Source organism: Taudactylus pleione, unplaced genomic scaffold, assembly GCF_031769625.1.
Source record: "Taudactylus pleione unplaced genomic scaffold, aTauple2 ptg000452l, whole genome shotgun sequence".
Classification (NCBI taxonomy): Eukaryota; Metazoa; Chordata; class Amphibia; order Anura; family Myobatrachidae; genus Taudactylus; species Taudactylus pleione.
The window spans coordinates 134,248-152,500 of NW_028284854.1; the positions used below are offsets into that span (position 1 = coordinate 134,248).

The 18,253-nt window shown below is 41.7% G+C and overlaps 1 pseudogene; it reads right to left on the reverse strand.

Annotated features, from left to right (window-relative positions):
• Positions 1 to 346: 346 nt before the first annotated feature.
• On the reverse strand, positions 347 to 15,621 carry LOC148505483 (cytoskeleton-associated protein 5-A-like; annotated as a pseudogene).
• Between the last annotated feature and the right edge of the window lie 2,632 nt (positions 15,622 to 18,253).

Sequence of the window (18,253 nt, forward strand, 5' to 3'; positions counted from 1 at the left end):
GGAACAGGCTCCTACATTGAGATAGCTGCTGCCTGACCAATCACCTAGATCAGAGCTCTGAGAGGAGAGGGAACCAGACATCTAATAGATTTAAAGTGCCAAACAGCTCCCTCAGCCATCTATACCCCAGTGTCCCCCAACTGAATAAGTGTGAATGGAATGATAGCTGCTCTCAAGGTGAGTGGCACTGACAATGTTCAGGTATCACAGACCTGAACTTATGGACTTCTTAAGACATTACAAATGATCCAGCTTCACAGTAGTACAAAAGAGACAGGGTAGTTTCCAAAACAATTTAATGCACTTTAGCTAAACTTCAAAAAAGGGCAGTGCCAAACGTATTGTATCAACCAATGAAACAAGCTAGACATTTCAATAAACTCACCTTGCTATCTCCCAAATCTGTAATGATAGGCATGCCCAAGTTCTTCACATGTGCTTTTATGTTGGCACCCATGGCGGTGGCAAGCTGCTGTAGGATGACCAAAGTCTGCTGAACCTGATAGAAAACACATTAACTTCATGAGAAGTGGTTACAAAAGTGGAATATGCATTGTTCAGGAGTAGGAAGATCTATAAAGGAAAATAAGGCTGTAACATCTTTACAAAGAAGTTTTATCTTCAGCTGTCACGACAACACATACCAGGATCTTGTTGGAGTCATTGAGCCGACCATTAAGAGCGCTCTGTAGCTCTCCGATATTGGGAAGGATGAACTTTGCCTTGTTAATTATGGCAGTCACTTCATCAAGAACCTTTGTGCGGATTTTCCAATTTTTATCACCAATTTTAGACACTAGATCAGAGGTAATTCTGTCACTGGAGGAAAGCAAGGGAACAGAAAAATATATATATTAGATGTGGAGTTCTGCAGACTGAAGACCATCACAAGCAGCCACTAACTGAACGTTTGCTTAACGAACATACTTCTTACAGAATCATATAGAAGCCAAGATTACCTGATATCTGTCCTGGGCAGCAGATCCATAACATCGGCAGGAGAGTCATCTTCCTGATCCTCTCCTTCCTCACCCCCTGAACCAGTCTTGGTAGAGTCACGAGTCGGTGCTGGTGGGGTCTGACCCTTCATTTGTCAATTGGAACACACTGCTTAGAAACACTGGAGGGTTGGAATGGGTAGTTTGGCCAGCACTCCTTTTTAAGCTCCAACGAAGACTCAGAATATGGGCTTAGATATAAGACTATGTCAATCTTTGATTAGACATAGATTGGATAACCCTACGATTAATCACATGATCTTGGATATTAGGAAGTCTATCTATGCTACACAATGGTGCTGGTCATGAGATCATTGCTTTAAACTAAAAAAAAACACAAGAGAAGCATTTTTTTTCCCTCCCATCTGGTAGGTATCCCGCATCCTACATACCTTCTCAAACTCTGCATCAATTGGAGAGAGGTGAGCAGGCTTTTCTTCCTCGAAGAACATGCACAGTGGAGCTCCCATATACAGATACATCACACCCAGCAAGGAATGGCTGAGGTCCTAATAGCCTGTTTTAAAGAACATCATGAGTCAGATAGGAAATGGCATTGGGAAAGGCATCTCACCCACAAGACACTTATTGGGTTTGAGGCAGCCAGAGCAATCTTAACATTGCTGATAAATGCCTTGACATGGAGGCTGAAAATAAATGGGATATACAGTCAGGTCCATAAATATTGGGACATTGACAGAATTTTCATATTTTGTCCTCTATTCACCACCACAATGGCTTTAAAATGAAACAAACAAGATGTGCTTTAACTGCAGACTTTCAGATTTAATTTGAGGGTAATTACATCCAAATCAGGTGAACGGTGTAGGAATTACAACGGTTTCTATATGTGCCTCCCACTTTTTAAGGGGCCAAAAGTAATGGGACAAACTAAACAATCCTAAATCTAACTTTCACTTTTTAATACTTTGTTGCAAATCCTTTGCAGGCAATTACAGCCTGAAGTCTGGAACGCATAGACATCACCAGACTCTGGGTTTCATCCCTGGTGATGCTCTGCCAGGCCTCTACTGCAAATGTCTTCAGTTCCTGCTTGTTCTTGGGGCATTTTCCCTTCAGTTTTGTCTTCATCAAGTGAAATGCATGCTCAATCGGATTCAGGTCACGGGATTGACTTGGCCATTGCATAACATTCCACTTTTTAGCCTTAAAAAACTCTTTGGTTGCTTTTGCAGTATGCTTCGGGTCATTGTCCATCTGCACTGTGAAGCGCTGTCCAATGAGTTCTGAAGCATTTGACTGAATATGAGCATATAATATTGCCCGAAATACTTCAGAATTCATTCTGCTGCTTATGTCAGTAGTCACATCATCAATAAATACAAGGGAACCAGTTCCATTGGCAGCCATACATGCCCACGCCATGACACTACCACCACCATGCTTCACTGATGAGGTGGTATGTTTTGGATCATGAGCAGTTCCTTTCCTTCTCTTCCCATCACTCTGGCACAAGTTGATCTTTGTCTCATCTGTCAATAGGATGTTGTTCCAGAACTGTAATGGCTTTTTTAGATGTTGTTTGGCAAACTCTAATCTGGTCTTCCTGTTTTTGTGGCTCACCAATGGTTTGCATCTTGTGGTGAACCCTCTATATTCACTCTTGTGAAGTTTTCTCTTGATTGTTGACTTTGACACATATACATCTACCTCCTGGAGAGTGTTCTTGATTTGGCCAACTGTTGTGAAGGGGTTTTTCTTCACCAGGGAAATAATTATTTTGTCATCCACCACAGTTGTTTTCCGTGGTCTTCCGGGTCTTTGGTGTTGCTGAGCTCTCCGATGCGTTCTTTCTTTTTAAGAATGTTCCAAACAGTTGATTTGGCCACACCTAATGTTTTTGCTATCTCTCTGATGGGTTTGTTTTGATTTTTCAGCCTAATGATGGCTTGCTTCACTGATAGTGACAGCTCTTTGGATCTCATATTGAGAGTCGATAGCAACTGATTCCAAATGCAAATGTCACACCTAGAATCAACTCCAGACCTTTTACCTGCTTAATTGATAATTAAATAACGATGGAATAGCCCACACCTGTCCATGAAATAGCTTTTGAGTTGATAGTCCCATTACTTTAGGCCCCTTAAAAAGTGGGAGGCACATATAGAAACATGTAATTCCTACACCGTTCACCCGATTTGGATGTAATTACCCTCAAATTAAATCTGAAAGTCTGCAGTTAAAGCACATCTTGTTTGTTTCATTTCAAAATCATTGTGGTGGTGAATAGAGGCCAAAATCTGAAAATTCTGTCAATGTCCCAATATTTATGGACCTGACTGTATATTTAGATTAGATTTTATGCAATATGCTCAAAAGAGAAGGTGTTGATGCGGTTACGTGTGGCTTTTGGGTCTGTCATTTATAGTCATCACAGCACTATAGCACACTTTCCTCAGTTACAGTCTGTAAGGCGGGTGCCAAAGTTATTACTAACAAACTCACCCAGCAAATCCAAACTCTTTAATCGCATTTGAGAGCCAGTTCAGCATTTCCGATTGTTTCTTTGGATTCTTCTGAGCAAAAGCCAGTGATACAACCTACAGATGGAGAAGTCATGCATAAGAGGACAGATGGATATCTTGCCCAGATAGTTAGCTGTAGGTTCAGGGTTCACCTCTTACCTGTTCTGCAGTCCAGGGTAGTGAGCAGGCCTCAGCTATAGCACTAAGAGTTTCTTGGCATTCCCTCCACATTTCACATCTCCCACTTTATCTACCAGCCCATCGAGGACCACATGGGCAGAGGTTTTGGAAAAGTTGCCTTTCTGCCCAATGAGAGCCACAATGTGTAGCTTCATCTGCATGACCTGGAAACACAAATAAAAATATAGGAGTGGAGATGGTAAGCAGACAGGCAATCTAGACCATCAGGATTTTCTACTTATAACAACACCAGCATTTAACCAAGGAGGGTCAGGATTATACCTACCTGGAAGTTTGTCTCTTTAAAACCAGGTTTCTTGGCAAGCATTTTGACCAGTGCTTGGCAGGGTATGTCATTCTTTTCCATGGTTTCAACAGCCTGGAAAAAGCCATCCAATATACGGTGTTTAGAAACTATAGGATCAGAAACTTCCATGTAATCTACTACACAAGCTGTAGGTTGCCTTTTGGAATTCCTCCATGCTTGCCAACCTTTCCATCCAGTTGCCGCTGTCCAACTGCTGCATGCAAGAGGCAGGAAGAACTGCTGACGCTTTCTCTTCACAGGCCTCAGGCTACAAGACAAGATGCCTCTTACAAATGCTCCATTGAGGTCAGCAGAATAATAATTGTACTAGAAATGATTGCAGGGTTGGTTTTGACCAGTACACTTACCGAGAGCTCCTGTTCAATAACATCTTTGGCTTCTGCTGCCTTCTCGCCCTTAGCACCTCCTGCAGCAGACGTTGATGCTTTGGCCTTTTTGACAGGTCCTCCAGCCTTAAATGAAGAGAAAAGGTGTTAGGCACCACAGCACAACCATTCAGGGGAGTAGGCAGCCTTCACTATAATAAACACCCCTTGGCAGCAGGTGGTTTCTTAGGCACCATGCAAGATCTGGCTGCATCCTTCTTACTGGTTACACTCTGAGAGGGTGCAGTCTTCCCTGGACCTGCAACAGGTGCTTTGGTTTCTTTCTTTTCACCTGATGCCCCTCCAGCCTTCTTGCCATAGGTCAGTTCCACCTTGTCTGCACATTCTTTGATCTGTGAAGAAAAATAAACCTCTTTAAAAAAGTGTTGTGTGTACATGGCTAGGTTTTAAATGTAGTGATCCATGCATAGGCTATACAGACGATAAAGCTTTAGGTCAGTATCTTACCCTATCAAGCTTCAGCTTGTCCACCTCATCAAGAAAAGCATTGACCGCTTTTTCACCATCTACTTTTTGGGCGGTACCCAGCGCCTCAAAGGATGCATCTCTGACTTCTGGAGCAGAGTCATTGATTTGCTGTGAAGTAAAACAAACCACATGAGCCAACATATAAGTATCCGAGCTGCTTACAAAGATGGTGGAAGCCTCTTTTTTGTGGATGAACCAATATTTAGTCCATCAGTACAGCAGAACTTTATGCATTATACTTCAGTAATGTAATTAGCTCCTAGTAAATAAATCCCAGAACATTGATTGAGCCTTCAAAATGAACACTTATGTCTGTGACTGGTTTCCTTTCGGTTAAGGATCCACCATTAGCAGTAACACAGCTTTAGTGGTAAACTAAGACATGCCATGCTCATTGTAGGGGGATGTAGTGACTTTACCGATGGCCAGGATGCCGGCCGTCGAAAGACCGACTCGCGATTAAAGATAGGCATCGAAATAGACGCCTAGCTTTAGCCCAAAGACTAAATCCTGACACCCGGCATTCCGAACGAAGGTAAGCGGGGACAAGTTAGCGTTAGCCACGGGGGAGGAGGATTAGGTTACGGCACCCCCGTGGGAAAATTAGGGTTAGGCACCCCTTCCCCGGGAGGGTTAGGTACCTCTAAGGGAGGGGTAGGGAGAGTGGAGGGTTAATATACGTAAGAGCCTGTCGGGATGTCGAACCTTCGGGACGCCGCTGTCGGAATATGAACCGGCGGCTGCTCAGCCGTCAGTATTTCATACCCATTGTAGTAGTGGAATCATACTATGCATAATGGCATTGGCACTATGTGGATCAAGGTATAGTATGTTTGAGACTAGTGAGGTTAGCTGCATAGTGGCTTTATACTGTGCATTACAGGAAGTTTGTATTTGTAAGAGAAGTTAAACTAAGCAGTTGTGTTTGTATTGTGAGTAGTTTTACAGTGTAACGGTTTATATACAGCACATCAGTGTGTTTATTGGTAGCTTTTGTTGCATATATAGGAATATGAGGAAATCAGATAAATTCTGTATAACAAAAGACTGACTTTTCTAAATGATTGCATTTGTAATGATGACTATTGTAATCCTAAATCTAGATATGGGACACGGACGTATATTGTGCTATGGAGACGGGAGTAGACTCAAAGCAGTATATGGAAGTAGCGGTATAGTATGGCAGGAAAGTCTGGAAGGAAACTGCGACACATTGTAATACAGGATATGACTCATTTGAAGAAACAGCCCTTAAAACTTCTGATCTACAGTAAGGACCAGCCCCAAGCTAGGATTCTAACACAGCTCAATGAGCAAGCTTGCATTCTAAAGTGAATTGTGAGTTTGAAACAGAAGCAGGTGAGTATTCTGAGTAGTATCTGCCTATCTATATAAGAATTGTAATTTAAGGGAGAAATCTGTGTGTGAAGACACTGGCAATGACAATGGTTTGAGAAGTTTATTTATTTATTACCAGTTATTTATATAGCACACACATATTCTGCAGCGCTTTACAGAGATTATACAACAAAAAGACAAATAGGCGCTAGTCAAAAAAGGATATAACAATTTATATCACAATCTAAAACAAAACAATAAAAGAAAAGAATCATTTGTTTAAAATAAATACCAATTATTTCCTCTTTGTGTGGAATTTCAGAGATTGCTTTGAATAGATGTAATGTCCAGAACCAAACAAATGTATGATTATTACTCATACAAATAGTGGTAATACAGGCATTTATCTTGGTAAGAGTTATAATTCAAAACACACGGACAGATTAAACCCCTTAGTTTCTGGGGATATCAGTATGGTGAAGGATATTCAATTATCAACAGGAGATGTAGAAAAAAATGAGCATGCATGCAAAAAAAGGTAATATAACCTATATTGTTGTGGTTATTAACTTTGATGGCTTACGTGATCACGAGAGTGTTCACTGTAAATGCATGTATTTTATATTCTTATTCCTGGCTCAAATGCTGCTCTCGGCTGGCCGCTTCGGGCACACACAGATTGCGGTGTGTAGGTGTACATACCCCACTCCACAGATGGTAATTGCTGGCTGTGAATCAGCCTCCTTTCGTGTTCCTCCTCCTGGGCCGCGATATTGAATATAAAGTTATGCAGTATAAAACAGGTAGACCACGCAATGTTTCTCCTTCTCCCGGATTGTAAGCTCTCCACCCCAATACTGGTTAACGCGTTTCTCCACCTCCTCGGCGGCTTCCTCAGAACACTGTGTGTACTTGCTCTCTCAGTAACTCTTTAAAAGTCCTGCTGTGCTGATTTAGCACAGCGGCAGCTGTTCCATTAACCCATCAAATGCCTCCACATGCATTCATGCTGGGTTGTCATTTGCTGCTTATAATCAGCTGTTAAGTAGAGATGTGATGGTATTTATAACCTTTGAACAGATATATATATATATATATGTATTAATTTAGTTTTGTTAATATAATTTGGTTAGTACAAACTGTAAAGAATCCTTCAACATAGCCGTGTTAAAAAACAAAAATATTTTTATTTCTATTGTCTACTTTTGAACATCAATACTCCTTGTCCACCATTTAATCTTATATCGTCTTAACATATCAGGAATCATACCGTTTGATGAAAAACACCTGATCTTCTATATAATATACTGAATCAGTTATACCTTAAGGATGGAATCAGAATGATAAAATATATCTATAGAGATGAACTCCTGAAGCCGTCATAATCGTACATGTATAATGGTCTTAATATTTCCACCATACAAACCAGCATCCATCTTAATACACCCAATTTAAAAAAAAGGAGAAAATGATAAAATATATAACTATTAATAATTAAGAGAGAGAAAGAACAATAAAAGAGACCTAGTTGGTGCCTCATTAACCCATCGTTGGGACAGATATACAGTTCGTGGGCCACAGAAGGGAATAAAAATATATAGCTGGAGCTTGTTAGGTCCCCATCTAGTAGCCAGCCACCTAAGTACCTGCTTAGCTTTACTTCATTACCCTTTAACTATACATATATGCTAATACCTAGTGGTGCTTACTGCACTGTAATTTCTCTGGAGGGAATCTGTAAACCATGCATATATAAGCAAAAATCTCAGGACACTCACGAATAATTTTAGGATGTTATGTAAAAATAATTAGATACATATATACGTAGATTATACAGGGATTAATATCGACCAACAGATCTGCATCTCGGGGAACAGAAAATTGACATCAACGGGGAGTAGGTGGATAATTCATCTGTTTAACCAGCCATCTTATTATATGCTTGGCTTATAGTCCTATACCTATACATAAGTATAGGTTAGTACATATTAATACACTCACTCTTTATAACAAAATATGTAGACTGGGCTTTAAGAGTAGAAATCTCAGAAGTCTTCAAAATTTGTATGTCGAAGAGAACATATAATAATATAACCAAAAAATGATAACGCTTGGATGATCAGTCTACTGATGTATATTTTCAATGTGACTTTATAATGCATACTCCAAAGATGGTTGTTTCTAATACCCATGTAGGAGGGAAAAAATAAGATATGAGAGATAGATATTATGTTTCATAGTGATGGTAATGAGAGGGGATGGAGAGTAAGAGGCACCAATGTAGAATGGGTGGGGATAGCTCTAATGAATGTATACCTATATGGGACCAATAATTGAATCCCACTCCATATGCGTAGAGTGACCCATACCCAAGAATCAGTAACATCCCTGAGTGACTTGATATTAGGATATCATAGGAGAATATCTAGTACAGCTACCCAATATTATTTAGTTTACAGAGATTATTTGTCCATTCACATCAGTCCCTGCCCTAGTGGAGCTTATAATCTAAATACCCTACCACAAATATGCGCGCACACATATAAACAGGTTAATTTTTTTGGGGGGGGGGGCCAATTAACCTACCAGTATATTTTTAGAGTGTGGAAGGAAACCCACGCAAACACAGGGAGAATATACAAACTCCACACAGTTAGGGCTGTAGTGGGAATCAAACCTACGACCTCAGTGCTGTGAGGCAGTAATGCTAACCATTACACCATCTGTGCTGCCCAAGTTACCCGAGTTCAGGCACTAAATAAAATGTCAGTGTTAGGAGTTAGAGGGGCAGAGCCTCCCACCTCCACCAGACCTCAGTTTTATTTTCCAACAAAGGCTCGCATTCACTTAGCCGCGAAAAGCCGAGCTGCAATGTTTTTGCTGCCTTCGCGTGTTTTTAGGCGATACTTTTTCCGTGAGTGATCCCGCTTACCTCCGTATTAAATTCCAAAAGATGCAAAAAGGCAAAATCAGCGGAAAGCTAAACAGTCCCTAAGATTTTTGGGAAATCAGTCTGTACTCCAGAAAAAGCTGCACTAACATTAGAAACCAACATAGAAGTGTCCTAATAAGTGTTTTGTGTTCTTTAAGTATCAGAATTGGCATGGAATTATATGCTTATATGCATAAGTGCTGAAAAATGATAGCAATTTCTTTTGGGAAAAATAAGTACAGAGGTCAAATTTGGTGTACATGAAAATGGGTACTAGCATATTTTGAGATCTCTAAAGTGAAGATTAAAAAATCTGAAAATAAACCTGCAGCAGCCTCGTGCAATGCCAAAAACACATGTCCTATCCATATAGCCCCCCAAAGTACCAGGCCCCCCACTTTTTTCATTTTTGCCCCAAAGATGACATATAATTTTTGAGGTCTTCAAAATTTTAAAGTTTTTACGACTGTTTAGCTATTAGTGGGGGTGCCCAAAGGGTTCTGGACCAAATCCCAACATCTGCAACCCAAAATAGATTTTGAACTTTCAATTCGCCTGCCTATACATAGAGAAAAAAAGCTGCCTGTTTTTTTTCCGCTTAGGCAAAAACTCCTGGAATTGAATACGGAGATAAGTTGAAAACACGCGAAAAGTCCAAACCAGCGAAACCTTTACTCCAAACGAAACTTTTCGCGGCTAATTGAATACGGCCCAAAGCCTTATGGAGGAAAAATAACTAGAACCATGAAACAAGAGCTGAACAATAATAAGAAACTAAATTAAAACATAAAATAAACACCACCAACCAGGGAGGGAGCGCAGTGTCCTCCAAATGGATTACGAGGAAGGAATTTTACAGCAAGTAATAAATTCAAAATTTGGTCTTGCATCCATGCTGGAGGACACCGGCAAGGACATTGGGACTTCACAAAGCAAGCCTAACAAGGGGGGGACAGAGTCTGGGCGAACAGCACGTAAAGCCTTTTGTCCAATACAAGCATCACAGGAACCAAAAGGTATGGAACTGGTAAAATTTGGTAAATGTATGCACAGAGGATCAGGTTACTGCTCTGCACAGCTGCTCAACGGAGGCTCTGTGGTGAACCAACCAAAAGGCCCCTATTGCACTAGTAGACGGAGCTCTGAGAGAAGGTGGAACAGGCTTATCTGCAGCAAAGAAGTCTGGAAGGATGGCAGTGGTAATCCACCAGGCAATGGAAGCTTGAATGTTGGCCAATAAGGATGCAGACCTAGAAGACGCGGCCTGCCCTGTAAAACTTTGAAGAACAACCCAGTCAGGATGAAAAATGACCAATGGAGACCTACAAGACAAGGCCACTAATTTGGAGACATGTTGACGCAATGGCCAGCAGAAAAGCCACCTTCAACATAAGGTACTGCAATTCCACGGTCTCAAGAGGTTTGAATGAGAGCCTCTGAAAAGCCTCTAATACCAAACAAACAGGTCTTAATCCCCATAGAATATCCATCACACACTGCCCTCTGCAACCACATGTAACCAGTGTCTAGGAGCCAGTAACCCCAGCTAAACAGGTCCCCCAGTTGGTGCTGCATACTTGCAGCCTTAGAAGATGGCGCCAGAAAGTCTGTTCAGCCTGCCAAGGAGGGAAGGCGGAGGAGTCAAACACAATGCCTCACTGGGAGAATGGCAATTATGGTACCAGAAATGCTAAAAAAAACCCTCTCCTGAGGTGAACTGGTTAGTCTTCAGCAGAGAGGGAATGAGAGTATAGGCATCACAGCCCAGTGCTACAGCAGCAGTAGGCTGTGGGTGCTTACTGATACCCAGAATTATTACTCAGAAGCCTTCCAGATTCGGTCAACAATGTTTAGACTTTGGCTTACCATACTGCTGATGTACTTTATCAGTGATCGCAAAATCTGCGCTACAGCGCATTTTTACACGCTACAGGAACTTTGGGACCTATTTTTTTTTAACTGAGTGGGTCCTGTAGGACGCACCATTTGTCCTGGGAAGTGCTGCAGCATCTAATCACTGCCGGCGGCTTCTCAACCAATCGCCGCTGGCACATTCTCCTCACTACATCTCCTAGAATCCCCCTAGTGCTTGCGGCTTGCCCTCCCTCTGTGTCCGCGTTCTGCAGCATGCCGTGCCGCCCTCTACTCTCAGAGTCTCAGATAGACTCAGTCACTCTTCCTGTGCTCCCGGCTCACTCAGCCACAATCCGGTCCCTCTCCCACACACACTGCTGCTGTCACTCTACTGTCAGAACTACGGTCTGCACTTACCCCTCCCTGCCCCCAGCCCTGCCCACCCTAACTCCCTATCTAACCCCAGCTCTACCACAACTTCTCCATGCCTTTACCCCCAGCTCTACCCCAACTGCTGATTGTCCTTAACCCCCTCTATCACAACTGCTAACTGCACCCAGCTCTGTCCAAACTGCTGCCTGCCCTCACACCCCATAATATGTAATGGGACCCAAAAACAGTGGAGTAGGACCCCAATTTTTGAAAGTGAGTGGTTCCTGGGACCCAAATTTTTTTCCGCTCACCGTGATCACTGCTTTATGCTGTTTGTTACAGTTTTCCCTTAGGATATATCTTCAGAAGTCAGTTCTCAAATAGTTAGTTTCACTAGATACTGTTCAAACCAGTTAATTTACACATAGTTGAGGCAAATCTTAATTTGCATAATGCAATCTACATACTCGGATGCTGGGCCTTTGCCTCACTATGGGCTGAATTCCCACACAAGGCCATCGTGTATGTGTAACAAAGTGGGGGACAATGTGTTCATACAAAGCATGGTATGGAATAAACCAATAGATTTCAAGCGGTAAGATGTTACCAGGCAAAGGATAATGGTATACACCTACACCCTACAGGAATCTGTATCTTTCTGAATCAGTTTTCCCCTCTACACATACTATATTGTATTGGACTATGTAATCGGTTTAAATTCAAAGACTTAAATGTAAACATTGAACACTATTGTTAAATTAATATTCATTACATAAATGCGAGTACACAATATTTTAAATGAAATTATGTCTTGCAGGTAAGCTTTAATGATATAATTTGTATTATTTTGAGCAGATATGATAAACTGGTTATACTTTATAAGTGGTATATTAATAAGTTAATTATAGTTATTAAGTGATCAGTAGAATATTTGCTACAGTATTACAATAAAACCTACAGTGCCATAAAACATAGGGCGGAATTAAATTCAACCTGAATTGAATACCACCAGGAGGAAGCTCCTGGAGCTATTCAATTCAGCGCGCTGTTAAGTTGGAGAATGCAGACGACTTAACCTGAGTGTTTAGGTGTGAGAACTGGCATTCTCTGATTAAATTGCTGGGCGCATGGCCGTTAGCACCGCGCTAAGCAGCAAAACAGCTGCGCGCTTGGCACTTTTGCCGCAGTTCTCCTCGCATCCGCAGAGGGGTGCGAGAAGAAATACTTAGTCCACCCAAATATGGCATTGAATAGCTTCGGGAGCTCCCTCCCGCGGATATTCAACATTGCTTTGAATTGAATTCCCCCCATAGTGCAAAACAGCACAATCTGTTTACACTGTTACAACCATCTTTCAAATCACATTGTTAACCCAAGTGATGCCAGGACGGGTCTAAGAGCCCCAGTAACAATCTAAGTGAATTTCATAATTGTATCTTGATGCTGAATTGGAAATTTGAATAGGTGTATTTGACAAGCATACAATGAAGGCATCCAGCTTTGGAGTGGACTCCCATGTTCAAATATACTAGCTAGAGAGGATAACAGTCTGAAGTTTACGTTAGGTTTCACCTGTGGCTCACAAAATAATCTACTAGTAAGAGGAAGGAAAAGACAGACGGTTTCTTCCTTCTTTTGAACAAAAGTCTGGAGCAACATGATCCTCGCTGTCCTAAACGGTCTTACTGCCCCCAACAAAGACCTCCACAACCTGCCATCTAGAGTCCTTGTTAAATTACGAGAAATTCTCATGTTCCAAGTCAACCATTTCACCTTCCCCTAAAGGAAAAAAAAACCAGCATAATCCCTGCCATGGCTGGACCAATGCAAGTATCTAGTGCTAGCAGGTAAATTTAAAGTGCCCATGCTTCCTGCTCAGCACACTAGAACCCCTGATACTGCAGTGTTTCCCAGTAAAGAAAAATATAAACCATAATGGTCACAATATATACCTCTGCAGACATTAATAGCAGCTACTTTTTACAAGGCAGTTTGTATTTTAGGTTTGGTACTCACTGAGTAAAAAAAAAAAAAGTCCAGACGAGAGTTTACCTTGAGGAGCGCTGCACAGAAGGGCTTCAGCAAGCTCTTCGGCAGTGTGGAAGCAGTGCAGTGGCGGAAACTCCATGCAAGGAAGAGAGACGTCTGTTGCTTTATGGTAGGGTTCTTGTTATCCATGACAGCCAGGTCATCTTCACTGATGCTCTGTAAAGTAGTCTGTAAGGGCAGCAGTGTGTGAGACTTGTGCTTAACTGTTCACAATAAATATCTACAGGCTGTGTTAATCGTCACTCATGGTGAGGAATGTGGCATCTATTGACTCTTGTAAGGCTTGAACCACTTGAGGCTTCTTCTCTTTGAACTTTTCTAATATAGTTGGCACAACATGTGAGCAAAAATATAGGAAACCAAGAGTTACATATACGACAGGCCACTGGGACCCTCATCAACATCCGCTTTTAACTGCAGTACTTAATGCATCGCCCATCACCTTGTACTAAAATACAGTATTATTACTTCCTGATATCTTTAGCGGTCATGAATGTTAAACCAAGTAAGAGTTTCTTTAACAGGAAGCTTGAGAAAATATTGCCAAACCTTAACATGACCCTCTCTACACCTAAACTCAGCAATGTAGTCTCTTATGGTTATTTTTTTACAAACTTGAAACAGATTCTCATATAACATTAATATAGTCCTGCACTAGATTGCCAGAAAGTTGTTTCACCTCACCAGGCGTACATTACGGTGGGGCACTGTCTCCAACGCATGGCTTTAGATGCTCAAATTTTCTAGACTGCATATAAATCAATCGACTATTGCACAGGAACTTAGCAATAAATGAAGTCTGCACCATAGGACTACAAAATAACTAGCTTTCAGAATCCATGGTCATGGTCAAGGAATTCTAGGTCCCAAAGCAAACACTCACCTGTCCAGCATATGAGCCAAACTTATTCCTGAGGCCAGCGGCAAGCCCTGCCACACATTTAGCAGCCAGTGCTACAAGCATTACATTGGTGTCTTTGCCAACAACCTGCGAAGAGAGGAGTCTGCTTACCAACTGCTCTTACATGTCTTATGCAAGGACCGTTCCCAGACAATTTTTTATCTGACGGAATTACCTTCTTGAGGGCTCTCACAAGGTCTGCAAAGTCCCCAGCCTCAATCTTGGGATTTTTTTTACAAGAACTTCAACGGCTTCCAATGCCTCCTTTCTCTCCTGCCACTTTTTGGCATCCTATTAGAAAGCATGGTCTAAGTGTCAGATGTGATATATATACACACACCCCCACACACAATCTCTCAAAAATATTCTGCATCACTAGACAGCAAAGAGATCATCCCATTCAGAGTAGAACGTTCAGTTTTATCATAGAAGACTTTTGGCAATTTGGAGAGAATCTCAACAGCTTCCAGTAGCTCATAGGCATCCACCTGTGGCACAGCTTCTTCACAGTCTTCTCCTGAGCAAAACTAGTGCCAAAGTAAAGCTCCAGGTCCATTACAGTGACATGCAAGAAACATGTATTAATCACTGGAATTAAATGACGGGCCTGCTGCATCCCCGCTTGCCTGCTGCTGCTCAAACTTTGCCTTGAGGTCTTGCTGTGAGCGCAGAAAACGGGTCTGCTTTGGAGCAGACTGGGGAAGTTTAACCCACTCTTCCTCCAACTCTTTGAGCTGCAGAGAAAAATATCAGAACCGGTTTTAAAGGCAAATGCCCTGCCTCCTTGGGATGGAACATTACCCGATTCGTGTCCCATTACTGAAAATATTTTGGAAATATGTCCATTACTTACTGCCCCACATAGGCAAGCATTGTTTTCACCAGTACAGGATTAATACTTTGTAATGGGAACCTCAGGGCATCTCTAATCCAGCGGTATATCTCCACAGCCAGGAGCTTGGCTTCATCTCGAACTGCCTTCTCTCGACACTCAAAGAGCTTTGGCAACACTTTAATGATTGGCTTGAGGGACGTAATGACCCAAACTCACTGCGGGGAAAATAAATAAAACATATGTCAGGGAGTGATTAAACAGAACCAGCACATTGTGTCTCAAAGAATGAGAAGCCTCACCTCAGTGCTCTCCGCAGTGCCTCCACACACCACCACAATCTGTGGGTTCTTGTTATCTAGACCTTTCAGCAGCTCTTCCTGTACGGCTTTCACCTTTCTCTATCTCTATGTACATCAAGCAGATATTGCCCTGGCTTTAGGCTGATTGAACACCTTGTTGACGACACCCGAGCCCACCTCTCCTGTGGTACGAAGAAAAAAAAATGGTACATGTCATATTAGATATACATTTTTTTGTAATAAGGAAAGCGAGCATTATGGCAACCAGTAGTTAAACTAGTTCATTGCGGCTGCAAAACATGTCAGGGTTTAATGAGAATAGGCTGCAAGATGAAGGGAGAAGATCCAATCTAATGAGATTGCAGTTTAAATACAAGTATTGGTAGCTCATTTTTGTTGATTTTTTTCACATAAACGTGGACGACTTTGTATAATAGCCACCAGGAACGATCATTTACTCTTATTCCTTCCATATCAAGGGCAGAAACAGTATGTAACCTTAAGTAATGCAATGAGTAAATGCTTTTACTGTAGTCACATGGCTTGCTTATGTACAGAGCCAGAAGTATATTATACCCTAGAACAGGGCACGACAAATCCCGGTCGCCATGGCGACTAAAATTTTAGTCCTGGCGACGTTTTTCAAGGGTCCCCCCCGTCGCCGCACTCCTTCCCCGGCCGCCGCAAGGAGGCTCCATATGCCGGTTGCCCGCTGATATTTTTACCAGCGGGCGCCCGACTCCCCGCAGCGGTTGACGGAGCTCACTCCTGAGCTCCAGCGTCCGGCTCCCCCCCACAGGCACTATGGGAAAGACGTCATGACCTCTCTCCCATAGTTACGAGGAGCGGCGGACGGCAACGGACACAGGATCAGAGCTTAAGGTAAGTATTCTGGGGGGTTTTTAGTGTGTGTTCGCGTGGCTCTATTACAGGGGGCACTACTACAGGAAGCATTACTTTTGGGGGCACTATTACAGGGGCTGGTATGGGCATGTTGCAGAATCTGATGACCATTAAAGAGGCATGTGTGTTGATTTGATGGCATGTGGGGAGATTGAGGGGCACTGAAAGGGGAGATTGAGGGGCACTGAAAGGGCATGTGTCATGGTCTATACAGGCTTTCATATATTTTGGTAATGGATGATGGTCTGACTCTTAAACCTTTTTTTTTTTTTTTTTTTTTCATTAAGTGTTTTTTTATTAATTTTCAGGAAAAAAAAGAAAACAACTAATAAACAAACAAACAGAAAACTAAACAAACAAAAACAAAATAAAAGGATGTACAGATATCTTATCATTGATGTCACATTACAATGGACAAACAGACTGGCATATAACAATTATATATAACAACTGTAGCATATATATTATATATATATATATATATATATATATAAATTACATATGCTCGGCACTCCACAGAATGATCCTCAGCGTTGCCAGGTGCCCTTCCCCAGTCACAATAGAGGCATATACAGTAATAGCACGGCACTCCAGCTTACTACATCCAAATAAAGCAGACACTTCAACTGCGTGATCACTTGTCAACGTTTCAGAGCGTTGCTCTTTTATCAAGACACATAAAAAAACAAGAACAGGGTACATACCTTTATAGACAAAACACCCATCATGCAAACCTCCGTCGGTGCGGCTCCCTGTAGACCCGATGACGTCATCAGCCCTCGACACCGGCTGGCAGCGTCTCCATAGGCCCCAGGGAAGCCTGCCGATCACGTGACCCATCACCATGGATACTAAAAACAAACAATTATATTACTAGATGCACGACTAGCGGCACGAGACTATCACTATCTATTAAAACAATAGTACATCGTATACATACTGTTAATTACAGCAATCTGGAAGCTCCTATATAAGAAACATGCATGGTGATAAAATTCATCCATGACTATCTAACATCAGAGTGCAATACCAATGTCAGCTCAGCAATCACGACCTGGTTTCAATCTAAACTAGATGGTTACAGATCCATCCATAATTATATCAGCAATGCAGACCATTCAAACCTATATGTACCATATAAAGAAAACACAGACAAAAAACAAAAACGAAAAAAGACATGAAAACCAAATCAATATATTCAAGAGACTAATGTTGCTCCTGTACAACCAAATAAGGTAATGAGATGGCCTAACTGTACACATTATTGCTCAAAGCACCCTATAATATTTGGCATAGAAATCAAAACCACTCAATACTGTATTCAATTTCAAACAAAACAAGAAAAAGAAAGTTGCTTGTTCAATCCATGGGGTTGGACCATATTTAATGTGTAGATCCATCTCGTCTCTCGCTGTAATAATAGACGTCCACGATCTCCACCTCGCTGTGGTACTTGGATTTGATCAATCATCTTATATTTAATCGTTGATAATCCATGCTTGTAATCCCGAAAATGTCGAGCTACTGGCTGATCAGAATCCTTCCCATCTATAGCGGCTCTAATGGCTGATCTGTGTAATGCTATTCATTCCTTAAATTGGCGTGTTGTTTTGCCCACGTAAAGAAGTCCACATGGACATCTGATAAAATAAACAACAAATTTGCTGGAACACGTTAAAGGAAATTTGATTTTCAATCTCTTGCCAGTATGTGAATGTGCAAACGTGTCCCCTGTTTCAAGAGAACTGCAGGTGATGCAGCCCAAGCACTTGTAGTTTCCGGGTTTACGAGTAAGGAAATGAGGAGAATGGGGTTCTCTAAATCGTGAAATATCATTATGCACCACCCAGTCTTTAATGTTCTTTCCACGTCTATATGCCGGCATTATGGATGAATTTTTCAGCACAGGAAGCAATGGATCGTT